Consider the following 27,535-nt stretch of genomic DNA (forward strand, 5'->3'; position numbering starts at 1 on the left):
GCTTTCTGCCACACCTTCCTGGTTGACAAGCCACATGGAACCATGCTGATGGCAGTTAAAGCCCCGGAGATGTATCCGCTGCCATTGGATCCACGGGACTTTCCACCCACCAACCGGTGATCTTCCTGCATTTGGCACCATTGCATTTGCTGTGCGAGTCTGAAGAGGAATTCATGGGCTGATATCGGACATATGGGCTAATAGTGAACTTATGGAATTCGTCTGGACTGAGCTGGGATGTTTTATTGATGCATAATTACTTCTTGAGGTAAAGTTCTCTCTTACACATATATGAGTGTCAATGAAGTTGTTTCTCTTTTTTATTTTATTTTATTTTGAAGTTCTTTCTCTATTCAACCTGGCCTGACACAGATATCTAAAATTTTAACTATGATGATAAAAACACCAAATTATTTTAAACCATTTACCCTGCTGTGCTCCTTTATTGGAGAAAGAAATGTCACTGTCCTGGAAAGTTAGTGCTAGAGTAGGCTCAGAGCTGCCTGCCTGTCATTATGCCAAGTGAATCGGGCGGTGTTTAAGAAATGACACAGTTAGTAGGAGTCAGAGTTCAGATGGAGACCTGGTTCTTGTGTCCTGCCTTGATATTGTCTTCCTGCCTCCTGAAAGACTAGAAAACACAAGGCCTCTGGCTGTGACGTGGGACATTGACATACGTGGGATTATCCATGTTGGTGTCCCGTTCCTTATTGTTCTTAGGTGCACAGGAGCAGCTGTGTGGGGACCTACAGTTATGTTGTTAAAGAACACTCACCCACGACCCCTCTAATTATAGCTCTTGTGCTATGTTCAAGATAAAGAGATGGGAATAAAACAACTTCTCTTGGTTTGTACAAAATTTTAGTCTCTGAGAATAGTTTTTTCCCCTTTAAACTGTTTCATTGGTATATAATTCACTAACTATGCAGTTCGATAGTTCAATCATCCTAAGAGTTGTACACCCAACTTTAGAGAACATTTTCTTTGTTGCTGTACTCATTATTATTACCTCCCCATTTCCTCCCAATCGCCCCAGTCATGCCCCCAATGAACCATTAATGCAGTTACTTCTCTATAGACTTACTTGTCCTGAATTTCATATACCAAAAAACATTTTAAAAAGAAAACAATGAAGAAACAAAACCAATAACAGAGTAAAACGGAAAACTCTCAGTTGAAAAGAAAGCAGAAAGTGTTAGAAACTGGAACAAACAAATGGGTTAAAAGGGAGATTAATTTTTTTTAGGGGAGATTAAATTAAAAGGTGTTAAATATTAACTGCGTCTGCCATAATCCACTTTCTAAGGCATTCTGCATGATAGCAAGGGAATTCACATCCCTGGTCAGAGGGGATTCACCAGACGCCTAATCCACGTGTAGCTCCTCTTCACGGTCAAAAACAGCCGAAGCGGCTGTAAAATGGGTCATCACTGAGATCGGAAGTTACAAGATTACATTTTAACCTAACCATGTCTTCCAGAACTGACTTTACAATGCTCCCTGTGTGATAACAAGGCTGTTCACATCCCTCAACTACGTACATAGGGGATTCGCCTGAGGCTTCCTCCATGTGTGGACCCTGCAGATCAATTTTGGGCTTCTACTGTCAGCCATAGCCTTCTGCAAACCAGGTGTTCACAATTTAAGGTCTGACCCCATTCTCTCCTTCGGATTTGGGTCTATTGTTTGCAGTCTCGGATCACACAGGCTGGTGTGCTTCTTCATGTGGCCTTAGTTGATGCCTCACTTCGATGGCTGCTTGTGTGAAGACAAACCTTTAAGACCCCAGTCACTATTCTTTCTGATGGCTGCACGCTGTCTAGTTTTTATAACCACACTTTGTTAGAGCACCCATATCTTCAGTGATTTCGCGAGGGCGAGGATCAAGCAGGGTCATGTCTAAGAACTAATTGTTCTTAGACGGGCTACAATCAAGTGTGATCACCAAATCCATCTGAGAATAGTTTTTTATGTTTGTATTTTATGAGCCTCGGACTTTGAATTTGTGGTGAGCTGCTTCAAATCCAAAAATACCAACCATGAAATATGAAGGAGAATTGGAGCGGGCAGGTGCTCAGGGCAGTGAGGCTGAGAGGAAGAGGGCTGTGTGGTGACAACATCACTGGCCCTCTCTGGAAGGCAGGCCCCTCGTCCAGGGTGCGTGCACAGTTCCACACGGTTCGTGTGGTGTGGCTGTGGCTCACTGTCTCACACAGCGCTATGTTTGGTAGTGTAGAACATTATCACAGCAAACTAACAAGGGGAGGATCCCATGGTGAAACTAGGATCTAGGGACAGAGTAGTTAACATAACGGTCCTGAGACTGCTGTCTTTCAAAGGGCTACTTACAAGCTTGCCCTTTTCTGGCGTCAGGAAACTTGGATTTTGTCAAGGTTCCCACCATTATCAAAACGAGGAAGAGTAGTTCATTGTGCCCAAACTATTTGTGCAAGCAAGGTGCTTTATGCTACACACCTTCTTTCTATCGGGAGTCTGGAATTAAACGGTATGCGTTAGACCATGGGTGCCAAACTTAGGTGGCTTACCACCCCTTTTCAGAATAAAAATTTCTTAGCACTCACATAGCACTTAAAAACGTTTGAGCGCATAAGCCAAGATAAAGTGTAGGTGTCTGTGTTTGCAGCCACTCTGGCTCCTTCACCACCCGCTGTGGGCAATCGCCATCACCACCGCTGGGAGCACTGCACTAGACAGAGGGTGCGTCTGTGGCCTCAGTCAAACCAGGGGCACTCGGTCTCCAGCGAGCGTTCCTTGAACAGCATTGACACGTGCTCTAAAATGCTCGTTGCTGAAGAATCGAGTGTCTTCTCCGTGACTTCTGGGAGGTCACCTCCCTTGTGCACCCTGTTTTGTTTTTCGTGATTGGGCTTCGTACGGTGGCTGCTGTTAAACATGCCTGTGAATATGACTGTAAACTGGGTCTCGGTGAATTCTCCTAACAAATGATCAAACTTGGAGATGATCTCAGAGACCCCCAAAGGAAGCTAATGCCACCGATGGAGCAAAGGCTTCAGTTTCATTTTCAGACTTCTGGTCATGTGCTCGCGCCCCCCCCCCCCCTTTGTTTAAATGTTAATATAGGAGCTACAGAAGAGTTTGGGAATGCCGGTTTCATTTTATGTTATCTAGTGCCCTTCCTAAAAATTCTGCACAAAAAAAGAAGATAATCGGAGGGCAGTGCATCCACATCCTTACAGCGATTCTTGTCACATTCTAGACCCACGAGTTAGAGAATTAAAAACTTTAAAGTCTGGTTAAACAGGCTGCAACTTCTGATGTATTTATTTAAAAAGAAAGATAGTATAGTAACCCAGGGCCTGCACTCTTTGGACTGGAGCCTCTGGGTGCTTCCTTTCTTTGGTTGGGTCTGTACCCAAGCAGGAGTCCTAGTGAGTCAGAGACTGAGTGCTTGGCTGTATACAATTTGGCAGTTTGAATCCATTCCATTGCCTCCGAGAAGAAATACCGGATAATCAGCTCCTGTAAAGTCCAGCCCAGAAGTCCATATGGAGCAGTCCTCCTGTTTTACATAAGGCCTCTCGTCTTCACCCCACTCCCACTCCCTGCCATCGAGCTGATGCCAACTCGTGACCTAAAGGCAAGGGTAGAACTGCCCCTGTGAGTTTCCGAGATTGTAACTCTATATGGGAGATACAGGGAGAACTCCCTGTATTTGTACTGAGAAGCTGTTGGTGGTTTTGAACCAATGACCTTGCAGTCAGCAGCCCAACGTATAATCAATGTGCCACCAGGGTTCTTCACATAAGGCCACTGTGAGTTAAAATCGACTGGACAGTAGCCAATAACAAGAAAATGTGTGCCTATGTGGAATATAGGCCTTTAAAATATCATGAACTAGTGTTTGGAAAATTCAATACTTGTTATATGTAGCTCCAAGTTACTGGAATACTTGAACATTTTGGAATTTTGTTACATCATTGTAGAATATTTGTGTTATTTTATGAGCATAGTAGGGTTTTCAGCTTAGAAAGCTTTCATAGGCTAATATAATTTTGCATTTGTTCCCCATATAAAAATGTCCTTTTAAAGCTTTGTCCACTAATGAGTGCTATATCTGAACATAATAAGATGAACTATATATCTCTAATTAAGTGTATGGTAAAACGAAATGCCTTAATGCAAGTAGCGTTTTGACTCACACTGACATGTGCCAGAGTGGAACTACTGTAATCTTTACAGGAGTAGATTGCCAGATCTTTCTTTCTAGATGGATTTGAACTGCCAACCTTTTGATTAGCATCAGAGTACTTAACAGCTGTGCCACCAGGGCTCCTGCAATGATTTAGATCGCAAATAATAGTCTTACTTGACTAGCAGTTTTCTTTGTCCAACAGTAGAAGATTATGTAATAATCTCATTTTGCAGTGGGAGAAGTGGGCTTTATATTAAATAACTTTGTACTAGAGGAGCTGAAATTGGGATTCGTGACCATAGCTTATGTTGTTTTTTTTAAGTCTTATCCAGTGGATAAAATCATTTTGACCCAGACAATAAGGTGAAGAGACTCAAAAATATCTTCCATAGTAGAGAGTCTTCTACTCACCTAGAATCTCAGAACTGTTGAGCTGTGAACTTCAGTATACCAATCAGTTTAGTATTTGACTCTTGCATTGCTTTGCATGTATTGTTTTCACAATTCAGGTATGTAAGTACACAAGCTCTACCCATCTATCATATATACTCAACCACTTGATAGAGTAGACCATCTGTATAATGTACATGACAAAGTGTGTGATTTGACATTTTGGAGAAATGTTTCTTTAACATTAACTGGCATCTCATTGAATCTTCCAGAAAATATTATCAGACACTAAGGTATATCTTAGTTGGTGGAAATTTAGAAAAAAATAAGATATTTAAATAGTTTCTTCTTTCCAAGTTTCTGAAATAGTACTGGAATAGTTAACCTACAGATATAGCTGATACATGTCAACTGATGCGTTTATTACAACCATTGTAAACTTATCCTGGGAAGTCTGCATTTTTGAACAGCTTTCATATTCACTGAGCTATGTCAATTTATTTTACAAGTTATAAACAGATAATAATGAAAAGATAACCCAATTTAAAAGTGGACAGTGAAAACATTTAAAGAAAGATACAAATGGATAATAAGGACATGAGCCTTTAGTAATCAGGCAAATGTAAATTAAAACCACAATGAAATTCAACTTCATGCCAACTCAATAGTTAGAATTGTAAAGTCAGATATCAGTAAGTATCACAGAGGATTTGGAACAAAAAAACTCACACACTGCTGGTAGGAATGTGGAACAGTAAGTAGTACTGTTATTTTGGAAAACAATGGCAGTGAGTGTTTAACCAGAGTTTACCATATGACCTAGCAGTTCTACTCTACATTACATATCCAAGGGAATAAAGAACACGAGTATATAAAAACTTGTACTTAATTGTTATGGTAGCATTTCCCACAGTAACTAAAAGGTAGAAACTACCTAAATGTCCATCACTAAATGAATGGGTAATCAAAATATGGTATGTTCATACAATGGAGTAGTATTGAACTACAGAAAGAAAGAAAATACCAAAATGTTTTTAAAATTAAAAAAAAAGGAAGAAAATACCAGTGCTTGCTACAACGAGGATGAATCTTGGAAACATTACTTAAGTAAAACCAACCAGTCCCACACACAAAAAGTCATGTACTGTGATGTGGGGGTAGCCAGCCCCGCACAACTAATCACGGGTTCAGTAAGTGCAGTGGTACCATTTGCTCTATACATCTTTGAGACATATAAAGATCACAGTAAAGGCATAGGGAAACGGGAGAGATGGGAGAGAGAGAGTAGCATAAAGAAGTCAGACACATCTCATGGTAGCATGCTCACCTCAGCTCCTCCTGGTGGTACATGTGGAGGTGGGGGACAAGAAGGCAGGAGAGAGCTCCTCGTGGTTTTATTTCTAACCAAAGCTTATATATCTTTGGTGGCACTCAAGCCCTCTGATTAGATAGCAATGTACGTCATGAGAAGGGCTGTAACAGGCAATACAAGCAATAGGAGGGCCATGACCTAGGGGTGTACACACAATAGTTCAGGGAAAAAATAGGGGTACATAAGTGGCAAGATGGGTAAACCCTAGACTCAATATAGTAGCCCAAGCTTAGTCATCCATGAGTGGTCCCGGGCTTGCTTTTGGGCACTCCTTCAAGGGAACAGTATCGGAAGGGAGTGGGCCCTACTTCGGGTGAGTCACACTAAACAGTCTGGTTGCTCTAGATACCCTTACCGAGAATAGCCTCTGACCTATGTGCAGCCATTTACCATGTGTAGCAAGCAGCGTCATGGGTTTGGTATTTGGGGGAGACAACTTGGGAGAAATCTTTCTGTTTCCCACACTATGAGTCTATTTATGAAAATCCAGAATAAAGGTTCTGTCTCAGTCAATTGAGAGACATTATTGAAGGAAGAAGCCCAAGCTGTATTGACGGCATTGGCCAAAAAACAAGGCTCTAGGACAGTGGTTCTCAATCTTTGTGGTGACCCTCAACTATAAAATTATTTTCCTTGCTACTTCATAACTGTAATTTTATTATGAATCGGGCGGCCCCCGTGAAAGCATCGTTTGACCCCCAAAGGGGTCGTGGCCCCCAGGTTGAGAACCGCTGCTCTGGGACTTGGTGTAATATCAAAATTTTCAACATGCAAGAAATTTGGAAGACAGCTACCTGGCCAACTAACTGGACCATATCCATATTTTTGTACTCATTGCAAAGAAATTATACAATATCATTGAAATCACAAGCCAGTAAAATTTTGCTGAAGATCATTCAACAAATTTTGCAGCAGTGTATTGTCTAAGGTTGCCAAAAAATTCTGGCCATTCAGTAGAGGATGTGCAACAAGGGGCATCAATGATAACATCAGATGGATTTTGTCTGAAAGCAGATATCAGAATGATGTTTAAAAGGGACTTGACAGTATGGATCATAACATGTACTCCCATTTCAGAAGAATGGGAATTCCAGAACACTTACTTGTGCTCATACAGAACCGGTACAAGAATCAAGAAGCAGTTATGCAAACAGAACAAGGCTTAAAATCAAGAAAGGTATATGTCAGGGGGTTATCCTCTCGCGTAATTGTTCAGTCTGCATGCTGAGTAAATACTCAAGAGAAAGTACTCTATGAAGTACTTAGCGCCAGGGTTGCTAGTGACCCACCGTGCACGTTGGGAGCGAGGAAGACTTGAAGCACGTGCTGATGAGGGTTCAAGATTGCAGCCATCAATATGGATTACAATTTACTGTGAAAGAACAAAGATCCTCACAACTTCTTGATAAAAGAAATGCTGAACTTAACAAAGATTTCGTCTTGTTTGGATGCACCATCAGTGCAATAGTCTAAAGAGCAAACGATGCATTCCATTGGGTAAATCTGCTGCACAAGGTCTCTTAAAGTGTTACAAAGGAAGTACCGTATATACTCGAGTATAAGCTGACCCGAGTATCAGCCCAGGCACCTAATTTTACCACAAAATCTGCATTTAAAAGGTGCTGAAAAACCCGGCTTATACACTAGTCTATACACGATATATCACTTTGAGGACTAAGGTGTCCCTAACCCAAGTCATGCATCGTATTGGACATTGAATGAGAGAGATCAGAAAAGAATCAGTGCATCTGAATTAGGGTGCTGGTGAAGGATGTTGAAAGTGCCGTGGACGGCAAAAGAATAATCAGCATTTTCTTGGAAGAAGTACAGCCAGAATGCCCCTTGGATGCAAGGGTGGTGAGACTCTGACTGCTGTACTTTGGACATGTGTCAGGAGAAGCCAGTCCCTGGAAAAGGACATCCTGCTTGGTACGAAGAGGGACAGCGGAAAGAGGAAGGCCCTGGACAAGGTGGGTAGTGGCTGCGACAAGGCCTCAAGCATAACAATTGTGATGATGATGCGCGGCCAGGTGGTCTTTCATTCTGTGAGTCAGAACCAATTGGACTTCACCGAACAACAAAAACAACATAGAGCCAGAAATTCAATTAGTGGTTGCTTAAGGGTGAAGGAGATGGAGGGGAATAGGAGGTGGTAACCAACGAATATGGGGTTGACTGATGATGGTTGCGCATTAAAAAAAGAGTTGTAAATACCTAGTATATATTGTTCCTTGTTTAGGACATAGAAAATAAACACTTAAGTGTTTGATTTGCTTGTTAAAAGTTTTAGCGCTAGAATCTCAATCAAAAGTCAGTAAGAAATGTACTGTGGTGAATCCCATCTCATTTAAAAAGAAATGAACTCAAAGTCTAATTTTACAAGATTTATTTTTAAAAGAACATTCCTGGCCATTTTTTATTCATTACAAGCAATGTCACTCTTTTTACTGATTCGTTAGCTTTCACAGTGCTGTTTCTAAATAATGTATATGAGTTGCTAATTAAATTTTTGTCCCTATGAAATGCAGCACATGACAGGCTGTATTTCAGCTTGATTTCCTCCTCCTGACTTTTCTCATGTACATTTACCGACTCATGATTATGCATGCTGTTTACACAGATTGTCAAGAACGATTTGAATGGCATTTTGTTCCTTATAGTTAATGAGTATCTTATTTTCACTTTCACATCCAGGTGTGTACTTATCTGTAAGTAAATCCTAGCTTCAGTCCACTTGTCTCCTGATGTCTGGGCTACCTTCAAGACTTTAAAAAAAGATTCATTTTATTGGAGACTCTTACAGCTCTTTTAACATTCCATACATCGATTGTATCAAACATATTTGTATATATGTTGCCATCATAATTTTAAAAATATTTTCTACTTGAACCCTTGGTATAAGCGCCTCCTTTTTCCCTTCCCTCCCCCACCCTCCCTCCCTCGTGTATCCTTGATCAATTATATATTGTTATTTTGTATCGTACATGGTCATTGTCTCCCTTCACCCACATTTTGGTTATTCATCCCCTTCGGGGGGGCGGGGCTATATATCCATCTTGTGATGAGTTCCCCCTTTTTCACCCTTCCCCTCCCTGACCATCCCCCTTTCCTCATGCTATTTCTACTCCCACTACTGTTCCTGAGGGATTTGTCTGTCCTGAATTCCATGTGTCGACAGCTCTTAACTGTACCAATGTGTGTTCCGGTCCAGCCAGATTTGTAAGCTAGAACTGGGTCATGGTGTTGGCGGGGAGAAGTATTCAGAAACTAGAGGAATTAAGTGTGATTTGTCGGTGCTATACTGCATCATGGTTGAATTATCCCTTCCTTATACTGCTTCTTTTGGGGCGATATCCAATTATCTACAAATGGGCTTTGGGTCTCCACTCCAAACCCCCTCTTTCACATCAAAATAGTTTTTTGTTTGGGGTTTTTTGATACCTGATGCCTGATCCCCTCGACAGCACGTGATCACACAGGCTGGTGTGCTTCTTCCATCTGGGCTTCTTCGCCTCCCTGCTAGATGGCCACTTGTTTGACTTCAAGCGTTTAAGACCCCAGATACTATATGTCGGCACCCTCCACTCTTCACCACATTTGTTCATGCACCCAGTTTGTCTTCAGCGATTGTGTCAGGAAGGTGATTGGAAAAAACTGCTGGGTTATCAGAACAAAGTGTTTTTGTGTTAAGGGAGGCCTTGAGTAGAGGTCCAAGATCCATCTGCTATCTTAATACTTATCCTATAAATATATGTACATTGGCTTCTATCCCTTTCATTATACATTAATATATTTACACATATTCCTATTGTTTTTTTTTAAATGTAGTCTGAGGGACAGTGAACTGGCCCCCTGTTTAAAAAGTGTGAGGACCCCTGGGCTATCTAATTCGTTGAAAACCCCTTTCTTTCTTCGTTGAATTGCCATGGCTCCCTGTTTAGTCAGTTGATCAGAGATGGGAGGGTTTGTTTATGGGCTCTCACTCCTTTCCTTGATCTCTGTGTCCGTCTAGCCACACCACACTAGTTACGGCTATAGCTTCGCAGTAAGTTTTGACATCCAACTGTGTTTTCTTTTTCAAGTTTGATTGGCTCTTTTGGATTCCGTACATTTCCATGTGAAATTTTGTCCATTTCTAAAATTGTTACTGGGGTTTATTCCCACCAAAGCGTGATTAAGCGTGTCCTTGAAAATCAGTGGATGGCTGCAGACAGGTTCTCTCAGTGATAGGAGATTAAATGAAAAGCATTAACTAAGGCTACATTTCATACAGGCATGGGTTTAAGGAAAACCTTTTTGAACACAATTTGAACAATGTACTCATTGTTATTGAATTGGAGAAATTGTTGAATTTCTCAACAATTGATGTATACTCTGCTATGTAGATTTATTTTTAACTTTTTTTAGCATTTAATTTTTTGTTGTTGCTGTCAACAACCACCATCCATGTCCAACTTTTAGATGTATATGAGGTGACTGAAAATGCCCGGGCTTGTATCAGGCAAACCCGAGTCCTCGCAGTAACCACCTTGTTTTCAGCACTTTCATGGCATCTGTGCAGCAGATTTACCCAATACGATGCACTCTTCTGTCTCTTTTTATGTAGCTTCTTAACAGCAGCAAAAATAAAATAGAAATTAAAATTATTTTCAAGTCCGGAGGAAAATGTTATTGCCAGTCCAAGGTGTTCAGGATTTTTTATTTCACGCATTTAAGTTTTATATTTTATAAGTGATCTATTGTTGATTTGGTTGCCATATGTTGAATCAGCATTGTTTTCCTTAGATAAACCCAATTGGTCATGATGGAAAATTATTTTTATATATCACTGAATCAACTTGTATTGGTTTTGTATTTAGATAGATAGATAGATAGATATAATATGAAATATTGGGCTGTACTTTTGTTCCAATATCTTTTTCTGATTTTATAGTTATTATAATACTAACTTTATAGAGTGAGTTGAGAAGTGTTACTTTATAAAACATGGATCTGAATGATTGTTTTTAATTCTTTATTAAATGTTTGGTAGAGTTTAGCTGTCAAGCTCCCATTTTGGCCCGAGCTTTTCTTCTTGTGTGATATTTTTTTTGGAGGGGTGGGGGATAGGGGTTAAATTAATTAATTCTCTAGTTTTTTCTGATCTTTTTATTTCTTCTTGAATCAGTGCAGTAGCTATGTCTACCTAGGAACATTTCTTCCACCACTTGTCTTTTAGTTTGTTGTATTGTGGTGGATTCTGTGATATCGGAAGCTATGCTCTGTTATTTCAGATACTAGCAGGGTCACCCCAAGTGTACAGGCTTCAGAAGAGCTTCCCGACTAAGAACAGACTGAGAAAAAGGAACAGGTGCTCCACACCAGAGGAATTCGCTACTGAAAACATGAAGGACAACATCAGAATTGTTAGAGACAGTGCAGAAGACAAACTCTGGTCACAAGGCCCTCAAAAGTGTGACTGAGGAAGAACTGCCTTCTCAAAGTAGAGTCAGCTGTAAAGACGTGGACGCAGAATGTACTGGAAAACGGATTTTTGCAGATGCATTAGGTTAAAATTTAGCATCATCATTTGATCTCCTTATGATCCATTTTTAATTTAGTTTGCTTTTTAATGTTTTCTGCTTTCTTTTCGGTTGAGGTTTTTATCTGTTACTCTGTTTTTTTTGTTCTGTTTTCTTCCTTTTTCCTTTATAAATGTTTTTCTGTATATGAGATCCACAATAGGTAAATCTATAGAGACACTAATTGGATTAATGTATCAATGGGGGTGTTCACAAGGCAATTTGGGGGAAAACAGGAAGCTAATAACAATGAGTACAGGATTGAAGAAAATGTTTTACAATTGACTGTGATAATTATTGTGCAACTTTTCTTGATATGATTGAGCTATTTTATATGTGAATTATATGCCAATAAAAGTATTGGAAAAAATAATGAAAATTTCCCACAAACATGAAATCGGTATTCAAGGCATTAGTTAGCTGAACTGGAATGGTCTAAGAAGTCCGAGCTGCACTGAAAGCACTAGCCAAAAACAAAGCTCCTTTGACCATTTTGAATCAGACAATCAATCACATGGTGTGCTGTGATGGTGGTGAGAAATTGTAGAGGTATGGCACTGCATTTGTCACCAAAAAGAACATTTGATCATCTTGAAGTACAATAATGTCTGTGGCAGCGTAACACCTTTATGCATATAGGGAAATCCAGTTAATACAACTATCTTTTCAAATGCATGCACCAATCACTAAACCTAGTGATATAGAAATTGAAGAATTATGTAACTGTTCAATCTGAAATTGATCAAACATACAATCAAGATACATTGATAATTATTGGCAATTGGCATGTCAATATTGGAAACAGAGGAAGGAACAGTATTTGGGAAATATGGTCCTGGTGATAGAAATGAGGCTGGAGATCCCGGATAAAACGTCTCAGTACCAATGACGACTTGACACAAGCACCATATATCAACCACACAAAGCCCAGCTTTACACTGGTGAGCCAGAGCTGCTTCGATCAGACACCAGGGATGAGTATTTTGGAAAGTGGATTATTATTATTATTTTCCTTTAAAAATTTTAATAAATCATTTTATTGGGGGCTCTTACAGCACATCCCATACATCAGTTGTATCAAGCACACTTGTACAGATGTTGCCACCATCATTTCCAAAACAGTTTCTTTCTACTTTAGCCCTTGGTATCAGCTCCTATTTTTCCCACCTCCATCCCCCACTCTCTCATCTTTGTGAACCCTTGATAATTTATAAATTATTTTTATTTTCATATCTTACACCATCTGTATTAGTATAGGTACTTTAGAGAAATCCACAGCGACTCATGTATAAGAGTTTTAGGTAAAGAAAGTGTGCATCACGAAAACATCCCAACCCAATGCTGCCCAAGCCCACAAGTCCAACATTAACCCATTAACCCAACACCAGTCCACAAAGTTCTCCACCTCACAAAACAGAGGCAATGATGCTGACTGCAGGAGGAAAGCTGAGTCGGTGAACGAATAAGCATCTCAGCACTAGCAGGGGTCTCCACACAGCTGCTCCAGCACCCAGGGCTGCATCGGGATAGGTCCATGTGGCTTCTCCTTGGGGATGTCTTGTAGGAAGTCAATCTTGCAAGCTGAAGCAGGGAACTGCTAAGGCAGCTGCACCCTGGTGCGACCATCACAAAGCAAGAGACCCGAGAACTAGAAAGGAGAGGCTCACCACCCATTTATCCCTCTGCCTTTCAATTAGCCCCACATGTGATTATCGGCCAGGCTGGCACAATTAACTAACTCAATATCTGCTGTCTCCTTTCACCCACGTTTCTGTTGATTGTACCCCCTCCCCTGCTTAGACCAGGCAGGTGGTGCACGTCGATAAGACAGATAAAAGCTCTTGACACATGGAATCCAGGACAGATAAACCCCTCAGGAACAGTAGTGGGAGTAGCAGGGAGATGATCAATTGGAAAGTGGATTATTGCAGATGCTGTTAGATTACATATTAATACCTTATCATTTGATCTTCCTTTTGATCCATTTAAAATTTGTTCTCATTCTGAATACCAAAATACTTTCTAGTTTATCTCGATTGAGATTTTTCTGTTTTACTTTGTTTTTTATTATCATTTTTTGTATGCTTTTCTGTATATGAAATCCAAGATAGGTAAATATGTAGAGACGGTAACTGGATCAATGGTTTCTTGGGGATGTGGCAGAGAGATTGTGGGGAAATGGGCACAGTTTCATTGGCACGTCATCTACACATCATACAATTCAGTAGGTCGATCATATCAAGAATAGTTGTACAAAGATTACCTCAGTCAAATTGAGAATGTTTTCTTCTTCCTTGTACTCATCCTTATTGGCTTAATTATTATTTTTAATTGTGGCAAAAATATACACAACAAAACATTCTACAGTTCAACAACTTCTACAGGTAAAACTAAGTGCATTGATTGTACACTTCTTGCGCAATAATTATTAAAATCCTTTTCTAAATTATTCTACCAGTATTAACATAAATTTAATTCTCTCTAAGTGAAAAATTCTTCCTCCTTCACTCATGGTAACCATTAATCAACTGTGGTTTCTTTGTTTTTGTTTTTTTCCTGTTGTAGTTTCCTTGATATAAAATTCGCATATCATATACTTCCATACTTAAGTTGCTTTGAAAAGAGTTTTATAGACATCACCATAATCTGTTCTAGTACCTCCTTCCCACTCCCACACTAATTGTTTGCTCCCCACATCTCCTCACCCTCAGCACCCACTGCCCCTGATAAACCTTGCATTTTTATTGTCTCTACGCATCTACTCTTTCTGTGCTTCATAAACTGGGAGATCTAACAGAAACAATAAAAAAGAAAGAAGGAAGGAATAATAACAATATAAAGATAAAAATAACAATAGAGCATAGAAAATAAAAGAGGCAGAAAAGAAATTTCTGTTGTGGAACAAGTGAAAAATATTTGAGCCTAGAGCAAACTCAAGTTGGATCAAGAACAATGTCAGCTCACCAGCTATCGTTTTATACCATGGTTTGATCCATCATAATCAAGCTTTTAATAATTTCTGTCTGATAGAAAGGTGTTTCAATCCTGCAGCTGTGGCCAGATGAGATCTGCCAGAGGCTTAATCTGACTGGATACTCTGCAGATAGATTTTGGGCTCCCACTGTCCTCCATAGCTTTCTACACATTGGGTGTTCACAATTTAGGCCCTGATACTTTCAGCCTATTTGGATTTTGTTAGTGTCATCTTTGGATCACACAGGCTGGTGTGCTTCTTTGATGTGTACTTGGTGAGGTCTCACTTAGATGGCTGCTTGTTTGATACAAACCTTTAAGACCTGTGGTAGTAACATCATCTGGTGTCAGTTTGGAATTTAAAAGGATTAAGAGTGAAGGGGTGGAGTCTAGTCTTTCAATCAGGTCATAGCCAATGAGGCCTCTCTGTGGGCATGACTTTCTCCTGAGAATTCTGGGAAATCTGGCTTTTCCTCCTTGGAGGCAGGAGGCTCTCTCTCTCCACTCTTGGAGGCTCTCTACTGACAAGGCTGACTTGCTGTGAGATAACCCTGAGGAGAAACCACATGGACCTACGCTGATGCAGCCCTAGAAGCTTGGGAAGCTACGTGGAGACCCCTGCCAGCACTGAGATGCTTACAACGCCACTCGATCCAAAGACTCTCTTCCCACTGGCCTGTGATTGTCCTGCATTCGGTGTCATTGCATGTGTTTCACGAGTCTGAAGAGGACTTTATAGATTGGTATTGTGCATTTGGGCTAATATCAGACTTAGGGCTTGCACTCGACTGGGTTGGGTTGCTTTCTTTTTTTTTTTTTAATCATTTTATTAGGAGCTCATACAACTCTTATCACAATCCATACACACATCAATTGCGTAAAGCGCATTTGTACATTCATTGCCCTCATCATTCTCAAAACATTTCCTCTCCACTTAAGCCCCCAGCATTAGGTCCTCATTTTTCCCCTCCCTCCCCACTCCCCGCTCCCTCATGAGCTCTTGATAGTTTATACATTGTTATTTTGTCATCTCTTGCCCTGTCCAACGTCTCCCTTCACCCACTTATCGGTTGTCCGTCCCCCAGGGAGGAGGTCACATATAGTTCCTTGTAATTGGTTCCCAAGGGATGCTTTCTTAATGTACAGTTACCCTTTATAGAAAACTCTTTCTTATATACATATGAGTGTCTATGAATTTGTTTCTTTAGTCTACCCAGACTAACATAAGCCCCTAGATACTATTCCAATTGACAGCCAGGCAACATCTGCTTTCTTTACTACACTTCGCTGTAGCACCCATATCTTCAGTGATCTCTTCATGAAGGTGAGTGTTGAGCAGGGCCGTGTTGTTTAAAGAAGTAACCATCCTTGGATTGGGCCTAGAATTAAGTTGGAGCCCAGAATCTGTCTGCTTGTCCACGTGTTAAGAGACTGGTTTACTTTGGCGGTTCCATTATGACAAACTCCAACAATAACAAAAGAAAAACATAAAAAACAAACAAGAAAAACAACAACAAAAGACACACCCAAACAAAGAAAAAGAATAACATTGTCAGTTGTCCCCCTGGGGTATAATTCTTCAATGACAGCATTTAAGGTACTATTGATGTGAGTATAGTCCAGTTTTGAGCTGCAATCCATGAGTTTTGCTTTGTACAGATTGATTTCTTAATTGATGGAGCTCTTTTTACCTTGAACATGGAGGCTAGTGCTGTGCTAAATGTATGCAAGGGAACAATGAGATACTAACCATACGGTGTTAGTCAGTGGTCTCATCCAGGGATCAGTGACTATGATTTCTACAGTCTTGGGGTGACTATCCTTCGCTGCCTCTCTCTCCAGGGAATTTCAGTCCTAAGTCCAAGGGATACAGGTAGTTTTGAGGTAGCACCCAGCTTGTTACATTGGGCTTCCAAATTGAGTGCTTCTGGTGTAGCTGTTGGGGGATGCCGTGTTTCCTACAAGGCCACTGTCTTACGGTCGCCATAGTGCTTAGTCCATGGCCTGGTTCACTGAGGGTTGGGTAGACACTTACTCAAAGCGTTTACCCAGGAACATAGAACTGAGTTTATTCTCATCTAAGGTTCTCTACGGTTACTGTTAAGCATCCCTCACCATTTGGAGGTTGCTCCTCCCCATTTGCAGAAATGTGTCTCCTCTGAAATGTAGATGCCCCCTGCCTCCCCTCCTTACTTGATTTTCTGGTAAGGTTTCCTCATCCCGAGTGAGGGCCTGTTGATTTGTCACAGCCTTGTCTTAATGCTGCTCTTTCCCTTTCCTGAAGGAGCGACCCCAGCCAACGGGAGGTCCCCTCTTCCAAAGTGGTTCTTAAGAAGTTCATATAAAGGGAGGGCTGGGGGAGGATCTATGGTTCATGGCCTGTAGGCATGAGGACTCAATTCTTGTTTCTCCATATAGGAGTGGACTCAGAGAACATTCGTCTTTTTGTGGTTGACTCGGTTTGCTCAGCATCCATGACACACAGAGTGCTTTCCTTGCTTTTTGCGGGCTGCATATTCCGTTGTGTGTTTGTGCCATCGTTTCTTTATCCGTTTTTCTACTTTTGGGTACTTGGGCTGCTGCCAGTTTCTTGCTATTGTGAACTGTGCTGGATTGTCTGGGATTTCAATTCCCAGTTCTTGAAATATCGACATATCACTTTCCATAGTGCTTATATGTATTTACAAGTCCTCCAACAGCGTATACCAATTCCATTCTTTCCACAACCTCGCCATCATTTTGTTGTTTACTGATTTTGAATAGGACTAGCATTGTGGGTATAATGTGGTATCTCATTGTGGTGTTAATTTGCATGTCCCAATATCTAGTGATCACGAGTGTTTTTCATGTGTTCTTTAGCCATTTGTACATCATTTTTGTTGAACTGTCTGTTCATGTATTTTTCCCACTTTATAATTGGGTTGATTGGTAGTTTCTTATTGAACTGTCATACAGTTTTGGATATTCTGGAAATTAGACCCTTGTCTGATGCGTCATTGTTAAAAAAAATTTTTCCCAATCTGTGGCTCTTGTTTTACTTTCCTGAGAGTCTTTTTATATGCCCAAATGATGTAATTTCAGCATGTCCCACTCATCTATCTGGACCGCTGCTGTGTGTGCCTCCCTATTATATTTGGTAGACGATATATGCCCTGTAAGAGGGCTCTTAAGATTGTAAGTTTTCTCACTGATGTTCCTGATAGCTCTGGGTTTTACACCTTGGTCCTTAATTCATCTTGAGTTCACTTTTGTGCACGAGGGGAGGGTAGATATGATTCTTGTTTATTTCTTTTACATATGGATATCCAAGTTTGTTCAAAATCATGTGTTGAAGAGGCTGTCTTTGCCCCATTGGCTATTTTTAGGTCCTTTGTCGAAGATTAGTTGCCTGTAGGCTAATGCATTTATTTGGGTTTTCTGTTGTTATCCATTAGTCTCTGTCTCTGTTGCGGTACCAGTACCAGGCTCTTTTGACTACTGTGACCATAGTAGAATTTTCGGTTGGGTAGTGCTAGGCCTTCTACTTGGTTCTTTTTTTTTTTTTAAGACATTCTTTGTTTATCCTGAGTCATGCCTACCCATATGAAAGGTAATTAGTTTTTCTGTTTCTTTCTTTCTTTTTTAAAAATTGTTTGAATAGGGGCTCATACAATTCTTATCACCATCCATACATTCACTATGGTAAGAGTTTTTTGTTTTGATGATGCCTGGTACCTGATCCCTTGGACACCTCGTGATCGCACAGGTAGGGTTGGGATTTTGATTGGGATTGCATTGCATCTATAGATTGCTTTCAGTAGTATTGACATTTCCACAATATTAAGTCTACCTGTCAATGAGCAAAGACCACTTATATAGGTCTCTGTGTTAGTCTGGGTAGACTAGAGAAGCTAAATTCATAGATACTCATGTGTGTAGTAGGGAATTTTATATCAAAGAGTAATTGTATATCAAGAAAACATACCAGCCCAGTCCAGATCAAGTCTTTAAGTCTGATATTAGCCCATATGTCCAATACCAATCAACAAATTCCTCTTCAGACTCATGAAACACATGCAATGATGCCGAATGCAGGAAGATCACAGGCCAGTGGGTATAAATAAAGCAGTGGTTTGCAACCTTCCTAATGCTGTGACCCTTTAATACAGTTCCTCATGTTGTGGTGACCCCCAACCATAAAATTGTTTTTGTTGCTACTTCATAACTGTAATTTTGTTACTGTTATAAATCGGGCTACCCCTATGAAAGGGTCGTTCAACCCCCAAAGGGTCATGACCCACAGGTTGAGAACCACTGGTATAAAGTCTTGTGATCCAGTGGCAGTGGAAGCATCTCAGCGCTGGTGGGGGTCTCCACATGGCTCCTTCAGGGCTAGGACTCTAGCGTAGCTCCATGTGTCTTCTCAGCAGGGATGTCTCACAGGGAATGTGTGTATCCCACCTTCAGCTAGCAATTTATCTCCTTAGCGCCTCCAAATGAGGTCATCAAGCTGCAATCTGATTGACAGGCTAAACCCCACCCCTTTACTCATAATAGTCTCAAATTGACAACAGATTATGTAACTACCACAGTCTCTTGGTTTCTTGTAACATTCTGTAGTTTTCTCTATATGGTCATTTGTTTCTTTAGTTAGGTTTATTCCCAAGTATTTTAATATTTTCTGTGGTCATTGTAAATTGAATTGTTTTCTTAGTGCCTTTTTCCGTAGCTCTCTTCACGGGTGTACAGAAATTCTATTTGATTTCTGATTGTTAATTTTATATCCTGCTACCTTGCTGAATCCCTCAATTGTTTCCGTAGGCTTTTAGTGGAGACTTTTGGGATTTCTCAATATAGAATCATATCATCTGCAAATAGCAAGATTTTTTACTTCTTTGCCTATTTGTATTCCTTTGATTTCTTTTTGTTGTCTGGTGGCTCTAGCTAAAACTTCCAGCACAGTGTTGAATAAGAGTGGTGACGGGAGTATCCTGGTCTGGTCTCTTTTTTCCATGTAAATGTTTCTAGTTTTCCCCATTGAGGGTGATGTTGGTTTTTGATGAGGGTGATGTATATGGCTTTTATTATGTTGAGGAATTCCTCTTCTATTATTTCCCTTTTGTTGAGTGTTTTGATTCAAAAATGGGTGTTGGATATTGCCCGATACCTTTTCTGCACTTTTGATATGATCTTGTTTTTGTGGTGGATTACAATGATTATATTTTGAATTTTGAAGCATTCCTGCACTGTACTGAATCCCACTTGGTCATGGTGAATTATTATTTTTTTTATATGATGTTGAATTGTATTGGCCAGAATTTTTTGATTATTTTAACATCTGTATTCATAAGGGATATTGGTCTATAATTTTTTATATTGTGGGGGGCCTCTAGTCTTCTAGAGTTTGGGCGTTTGATTAATTTTTTATGTTCTGAAATAGTTTGTGTAGTATTGGTGTCAGCACTTTTCTTAATACTTGGTAAAATTCTATGAAACCATCTGATCTGGAGTCTTCTTGATGGGTAGTTTCTTAATGACCTCTCTATTTCTTCTTTTGTTATGAGTGTAGAGTTTTTCAATACCTGAATTCATTTGAGTGGATGTGTAGGCGTCTGTCCATGTCTTCTAGAGTGCCAGATTTGTTTGAATACAATTTCTTTGTAGTGTTGTGTTATTATTATTTAAAATTTCACTTGGATCTATTGTAAGATTACCCTTTTCATCGCTTATTTTGGCTATTTGCATTTTCTCTCTTTTCCCCCTTTGTTAAGTTTGCCAGTAGTCTATTTTCATAGAATCAGCTTCTTATCTTACTGATTTTCCCTTTTTATTTCTGCTTGGATCCTTCTGGTTCCTTTCCTTCTTTTATCGGCGTGTTTATGTTTTTTTCCTTCTTCTAGCTCTTATTGGTTCTGTGTTAGGGTATTGATTTTAGATTTCTTCTCTTTTTTTTTAATCCATGTGTTGACTGGTGTAAATTGATTTCTTATTACTGCTTTTGTTGTGTCCCAAAGGCTATCCTGAGTTAGCATTCTCATTTGTCTCAAGGAATTTTTTCAAAATTTCCTTCCCATTTATTTTTTAAATAATATGTTGTTCAGTCGCCATGTGTTTTTCTTTGTTTCTGTTCATTTTATTGTTGATTTCTAATTTTATAATTGTGTGGCCTGAGAAGACAGGCAATGGGATCACTGTTTGTTTTTAATTTGGTGAGGCATGCTTCGTGGCCTCCTATGTGTTTCGTGTTTTTTTTGAGAATGGTCATGTGTGTTGGAGAAAAATGTAAACTGTTAGATGGAGCATTCTGTATGTCTATGAGGTTGATTTGGTTGATAATTGTTGTTGACATCTTTTGTGCTATATTGCCTGAGTTCTGTCTTTCATTGAGAGTGATGGATTGAGGTCTCCTATTATTGGAGTCTAGACTTCTGTATCCTTTTTCAATGCTGTGAGGATCTGATTGATGTATTTCGAGGGTCTTTCATTGGGTGTATCTATGTTTATTATAGTTATCCTTCTTGGGCTATTGTTCCTTGGGAATTATGTGGTGTCGGGTCTTGTCTCTTACTAGTTGTCTTGATGGTGAGACTCTCACTGTCTGGAAGTGTATGATATCCCTCTCCATGGCCCCTCTCTGCAGGTCTGTCAACTTCTGAATCCCCAAGGCCTCCCGAGCAGCCTCAAATGTTTTTCTCCTCTTTTATCCATTTCTGCTATGTTCTTATTTTTGTCTGTTTTTCTGCCCTCCATTTTCTTTGCAACCTTTCTTCTATTTTGAGATATTATGTTTTAAAACAGGTCTTTACACATATAAAGCTTCATCTAAGGAATAATTTTGTTGAGACCCAGTTTTTGTATATTGTGTGTTCATTTTCATCCATATGAAATTACTTTACATTTTTATTTTCTTGCCTTGCTGTTTATTTAAGAGTGTTTTGTTCAGTTTCAACATTAATGTAACTGCCTATTGCTTTTCATTATTGATTTACAATTTTATTCCATTATGATCAGAGAACATAAGAAGTATTATTTCAGCCCATTGACATTTTTATTATCTTTCTAGTTCTAGCCATTGTTGAAAGTGAGTGTAGTGAAACCTTTCTAGCTCATAATATAAGTTATCAGTTTATCTCTCACTTTTTGCTTTATGTATTTTAGGACGTGTGTGTATGTTAGTTAGCTTATTGTGCCAACCTGGCCGATAAACACGTGTGGGATTAATTGAATGGCGGAGGGATAAATAGCTTGGTGAGCCTCGCCTTTCGAGTTCTCGGGTCTCTTGCTTTGTGATGGTCGCACCAGGGTGCAGCTGCCTTAGCAGTTCCCTGCTTCAGCTTGCAAGGCTCACTTCCTGTAAGACATCCCCAAGGAGAAGCCACGTGGACCTATCCCAGTGCAGCCCTCGGTGCTGGAGCAGCCATGTGGAGACCCCTGCCAGCGCTGAGATGCTTACACGTTCACTGACTTGGCTTTCCTCCTGCAATCGGCATCATTGCGTCTGTTTTGTGAGATGGAGGAGGACTTTGTGGATTGGTGTTGGACACATGGGTTAATGGGTTAATGCTGGACTTGTGGGCTTGGGCAGCACTGGGTTGGGATGTTTTATTGATGTGCACTTAACCTTTATATAAAACTCTCTCTTATACATGAATTTCTGTGGATTTGTTTCTCTAAAACACCTAGAGTAACACAATTTATGTCTTGATGCATTGACTAAAAATAATATTTGTATTAAATTTTGTTTGTCCGATATTACTATAACCATTCTAACTCTTTTTACTTGATAGATTTTTTAAAAATTTTAGAATAATAGTTGGATTATTTGGTTTAATACATTTTGCCAATTTCTGCATGTTAATTCCCACTCCCATCAAGTTGACCCTATCTCATATTATCATATATGACTGATTATCATATATGACTGAGTAGAGCTGCTCCTTTGGGATTCTGAGACTAAATCTTTATAGGAGTAAAGATTTCATGTTTTCTGTGAGCATACTGTGGGTTTGAAATTGCTGGCCTTGAGGTTGCCAGCTCAGGGTGTCTTTGTCAGCAGAGCTTCTTCTGCCTTTTTATTCGAGTGTCTGATTTATTATATGCCTTGCATTACTAATTATGTGGTTTTTTATTCAGTTTTTAAAATATTTGTCTTCTGTATAATGACTGAAATTTCTTTTGTTTCACCACTAATTTGCTTAAACATATTTCTGTTGTACCATTTTAATGATTTTTTAGTTATTTTCTCTATATAATGCCTTTGAAAGAATTTGTTCTCTGTGAAAGTTTACTATGCTTTTTCTAATAACAAAATTGCAGGTTGGAGTCAATATGATAGGAAAACTTTGCTCTTATATAGCTCTATTCTCTTAACACTCTATCTTTTTCCTAATACTGCCATTCCAACATCCTAAATGTATTTGTACACATGTATTTGTAAACCCACGGAGGCAATATTATTTAGAGGCTGTGTCTGACCTTCTGCCTACACAAAGGAATAGGAGAATACTGTACAACTCCACTCCAAGGCCGGTTGCCACAAGGCTGAGTTCATACATGCCTTTCCTTACCCTTTATCCTTCCCTACCCTATTTTGACACTATCCATCCCTCTCAAACACTCTGCCTCGCTAATGGGTTCAGTCATTTGTTGCTGTGGCCACATAGAACTCACAGACAATATGTATGATTAGGGGGTTTGTCAGGGACTTAGCAGATTGCAGCATGTTATAGCCTATCTCGAGTTCTTTTGTCTGCAGCATCTCTTCTCGGCCGTCTTCCAGCCTGTCTAGCATATGTGGCAGTTCCTTATATCTCCGTGTAGGTGATAAAGTTGATTACGAACTCTTATGTATTTGGGGAGGGAGGTGCTTGTTCTGAAATTACTGGTATTAGCTTATAGGAGATTACGTAAAGTTTCTATAATAAATTTTATAAGAAAAAACCTACATTTTAAAATAAAACATATATTTAAAAATTTTATTTTTTGGTGAATCTCTACATAGCAAGTCAAGTTCGTATTTTGTAATTTCCTTGTAAGTTGTACATGGGTTACATTCTCCTACAATTGGATTATATTCTGGTTGTTCTATTTCCTGTATTCTAGTTTCCCTGCTGTCTTCTTACCATTTTTTGTTTTCTGTGTGTGTGAAATCGGTGTGTGTTTACAGAATGGATCACTTTTCGATCCAACCACTTATCGAGCCTCCCAGTGACTTTCCCTCTTCCCATTCCATCCTCACCTACCCCAGCCTCCGTCTCTGTGATCTCTAGCCTTAGTACTCCCCTTCCTCTCCTCCCTCTTGAAATCGTCAGTTTATTTGTTGCTTGTTTGCTTGTTTGGAAGCCTTCTTGATTTTTTAAGACAGTGGTCTCGAACAATATTTGTCCTTTTCTGATTGATTAATTTCACTTGACATAATGCCAAGAGGCGTGTTGCAGATTCATCATTATTTAATGCAGCGGTTCTCAACCTTCCTAAGGCTGCAACCCTCTAATATACTTACTGATGTGTGGTGACCCCCAACCATAACATTATCTTCGTTGCTACAGCATAACTGCAATTTTGCTCCTGTTATGAATCGTAATGTAAATAGCTGATATGCAGGATGCATTTTCCTTGTTACAAATTGAACAAAATTAGTGCAGAGTGATTACACGAAAACAGTATATAATTATATATTGCGGAATATTTATTTCTAATGACAAATAAATGAAATTTTGTCTGGAAGCCTGGTGTAGCATGGGTAACAGTCTTCATGCCGTGTATTCGGATATGGGCGTATCTGCACGTGGGCAGACCCACCTGGAGACAGGTAGAGAAGTGGTGTGTCGATTCCTAAGACCATCAGAAATAGGTATTTTCCAAAGGTCTTAGGTGACCCTTGGGAAAGGGTCATTCAACCTCCTAAGGGGTCGTGACCCACAGGTTGAGAACCGCTGATTTAATGTGAGCGGTTCCATTTTGTTTATGCACTGAAGTTTTATTTGTCCATTCTTTTACTGATAGTTATTTAAGTTATCTGTCTTCTTGCTGCTGTGGTAGTGCTAAGATGAACATGGGTGTGCATTTGTTTGCTCTTATTTCTGTAGGGTCGATACCAAGTAGTGAGATTGCTGGGTCATGTGGCATTTCTGTTCCCAGTTGTTGGAGGAAGCGCCAGACGACTTTACACACCCCACCACATGTGAGGGTTCCGAACACCACATTCTCTCCATCATTGGTTATTTCTGCCTGAAGGAGTTCAGAATTAAGGTGTGGGTGCCAATAGAGAAGCATTTTCCTGTGACTTTATTTAGTGTGTTGTTGGGGACAGCCACCAATGCAACAGTTTCTTCGTGTGTGTGCCCTTGAGTGGTAGCATTTCCTCTTGTGCTGTAGCCCCTTTCAGTATCCTGGATTGCTCCTCTTCTCGTTAACATAAATACACTGACACCTAAGGGTCCTATCTAATCAGTGCCGTTTCTGTTTTCAATTTGATCCTATGTGAAAAGAATACAGATAGCTTGGCAGATCTTTTTTTTTAAATCATTTTATTGGGGCTCTTACAGCTCTTATAACATTCCATACATCAGTTGTATCAAGCATATTCGTACATATGTTGCCATCACCATTTCCAAAACATTTTCCACTTGAGCCCTTGGTATAAACTCCTCTTTTTCCCCCGCCCTCCCTTGTGACTCCTTGATCAATTATATATTGCTATTATTTTGACTCTTACATGGTCCATTGTCTCCCTTCACCCACATTTCTGTTATTTGTCCCCTTTGGGGGTTTATGTAGCCAACCATGTGATAGGTTTCCCCTTTCTCCCCCTTCCCCTTCCCTGACCATCCCCCTATCCTCATGACATCATTGCTCCCACTACTGTTCCTGAGGGGTTTATCTGTCCTGAATTCCATGTGTTGAGAGCTCTTATCTGTACCGATGTGTGTTCTCCAATCTAGCCCGCTTTGTAAGGTGGAAGTGGGTCATGATGGAACTAGAGGAATGAATGATGTGTGTTTCTTTGCTGGTGTATTGCACCTTGGTTGAATCATCCCTTCCTATTACCCTTCTGTGTGTGTGAGGGAGATATCCAATTGTCTTCAGATGGGCTTTGGGTCTCCACTCCAAACCCCTTCATTTGCATTAGTATAGTTGTTTTGGATCTTTTGATACCTGATACCTGATCCCATCAATATCTCATGAGCACACAGGCTGGTGTGCTTCTTCCATGTGGGCTTATTTGCTTCACTGCTAGATGGCTGCTTGTTTAACTTTAAGCCTTTAAGACCCCCTTGGCAGATCTTTTTGACTAGTTAGTCTAAATTATTGTTTTGTTTTGAGAGGACTTCAGGGGATATTTTTGGTTTAAGATTTAATATTTTGTTCATGGAAATAGTTTCATAGGTTTATTCAGTCATCATGGCTCTAGGAAATCTATAGAATTTGAAAATCTGTCTGCCTTTCTTTCCCTCCTTTTGATCTAGATTCTAAAGTACTCTCTAGGTTGTGGTAACTAGTTGCATTGGGGCTGTTGCATGTGGGTAATATAATCACAGGAGAAGCCATTACCATCGACTGAACATCTGCAGAGTTTTCCACTTTTCGCGGTGATATTGGTGGACACCGTTCCTGAAACAGAAGGAATATATACCCCTTCAAAGTCATTTCAGGAACAACTGGATGAGAAATATACCTTGGGCTGAATTTGCAGACTTAGGGACATGACCAAGTCAGAGGGTGTGGTTGTGACCCAATAAAGTGCTGGGTTGGTCAGGCCCCCTGGCAACCTGCTTACTAATGGTATTGTTCGTGGGCTTGTCAGGCCACCAGAGATCTTTGTGACTTGTAAGAGGGCAGGCAGTGGAAATGCTTAAAAGGTTGATTCTAAGGTATCTTTCCAGATCTTTAGTCCCCACTAGGTCTGAAAGTAAGTGAACACTATACTCATAACTAGTCTTGAGATGGTAAACAGGTTTTTATTTCAATGTAAATTTTGATTAATTGTCAGTATTGCTGGGAACGTTTCTTTAGAAGTATTTTGAGATTATGTCTCTGCCTAGCTGTACAGAAGACTCTAAGAGATTATTCGTAAATACCGTGGATACTGTATTTAATTCGTAAATACTGCCACGTGCAAGAGGCAACACGTTAGACTAGTTTTTACTTTCATTTACCTTGGTTTGCTTATGTGTGATTTTGACTCTTCTCCTAGAATAAAACCTCAAGAGAACATAGACTCATTATGGGAACTCAAGACCTGGCTGCATGGATAAAAAGAATTAGAAGGCTAAAATATAGGAAGTATCTGAAGATTTCCAGTGTGAGGGCAGGGATGGTTTGAGGTTCCAGCTCTCTAATACACAGTCCTATTAACTACTGGGTGAGCACTTGGTGTGTATGGAACGCCGAGAGTGTGATTCGTACCCCTACACCCACAGAGCTTCTTTCTGTTCTGGCTGGGAAGGAAAGACAAACATGTTTGAAATGATTAGTGCTAGAATGATAGGGAAGTTTGGAAGAAAGTATTAAAATAAACTACTTTAGTTCTTAAAATAGTGGCACAGATTACAAGAGTACATCATTTTGGAATCTTTGTTTCTAATCTTATCCTGCTGTTTTTCTTGCGTAGTCTCTTTTTTTATTACCCCTCACTGTACCTTTTCTTTTATGTGTGGTATCACTAGCATGGAGTTTTTGACTGGTTAAGCAGTTTTACTTCAATTTAAATACCTATGTGAAAATGAGTCATTAATAGAAAATAAATGTCAACCCAATTTCCCCCCCAAGCAATAGATTGTTTCTGATTTGCAGTGTCTATTTTTAGAGAAATTATTTTTATCATTTCTGAATTAGCCATATATCACAGAAGTGCCTTGGCTTTATAAGAAATCCTGGTACAGTTAGAAAAATATTATGCTAAGAAATTGCCAGTCTGTGTTTAGAAGGAGTGGGAAAGATGGTTGTGCCTTTTATATCGGGCACTCACTTAAATGTCTAAGGACATGGACTCGGCATTTTAACGCTTAAGGAAGGCATCTTTTCCTGTAAATGTGATTTCCATATATGCAAAAAAGGAATGATGATAAGGCTGTTTTGAGGATT

General features: G+C 39.8%; 1 protein-coding gene across 2 annotated transcripts in view; it reads left to right on the forward strand.

Moving 5' to 3' along the window:
• Nucleotides 1-27,535, forward strand: part of CLASP1 (cytoplasmic linker associated protein 1) — a 354,339-nt gene that overhangs the window by 152,787 nt on the left and 174,017 nt on the right. The window lies entirely within an intron of this gene.

This window comes from Echinops telfairi, unplaced genomic scaffold, assembly GCF_000313985.2.
Source record: "Echinops telfairi isolate 266 unplaced genomic scaffold, ASM31398v2 ScPeMD7_15;HRSCAF=58, whole genome shotgun sequence".
Taxonomy (NCBI): Eukaryota; Metazoa; Chordata; class Mammalia; order Afrosoricida; family Tenrecidae; genus Echinops; species Echinops telfairi.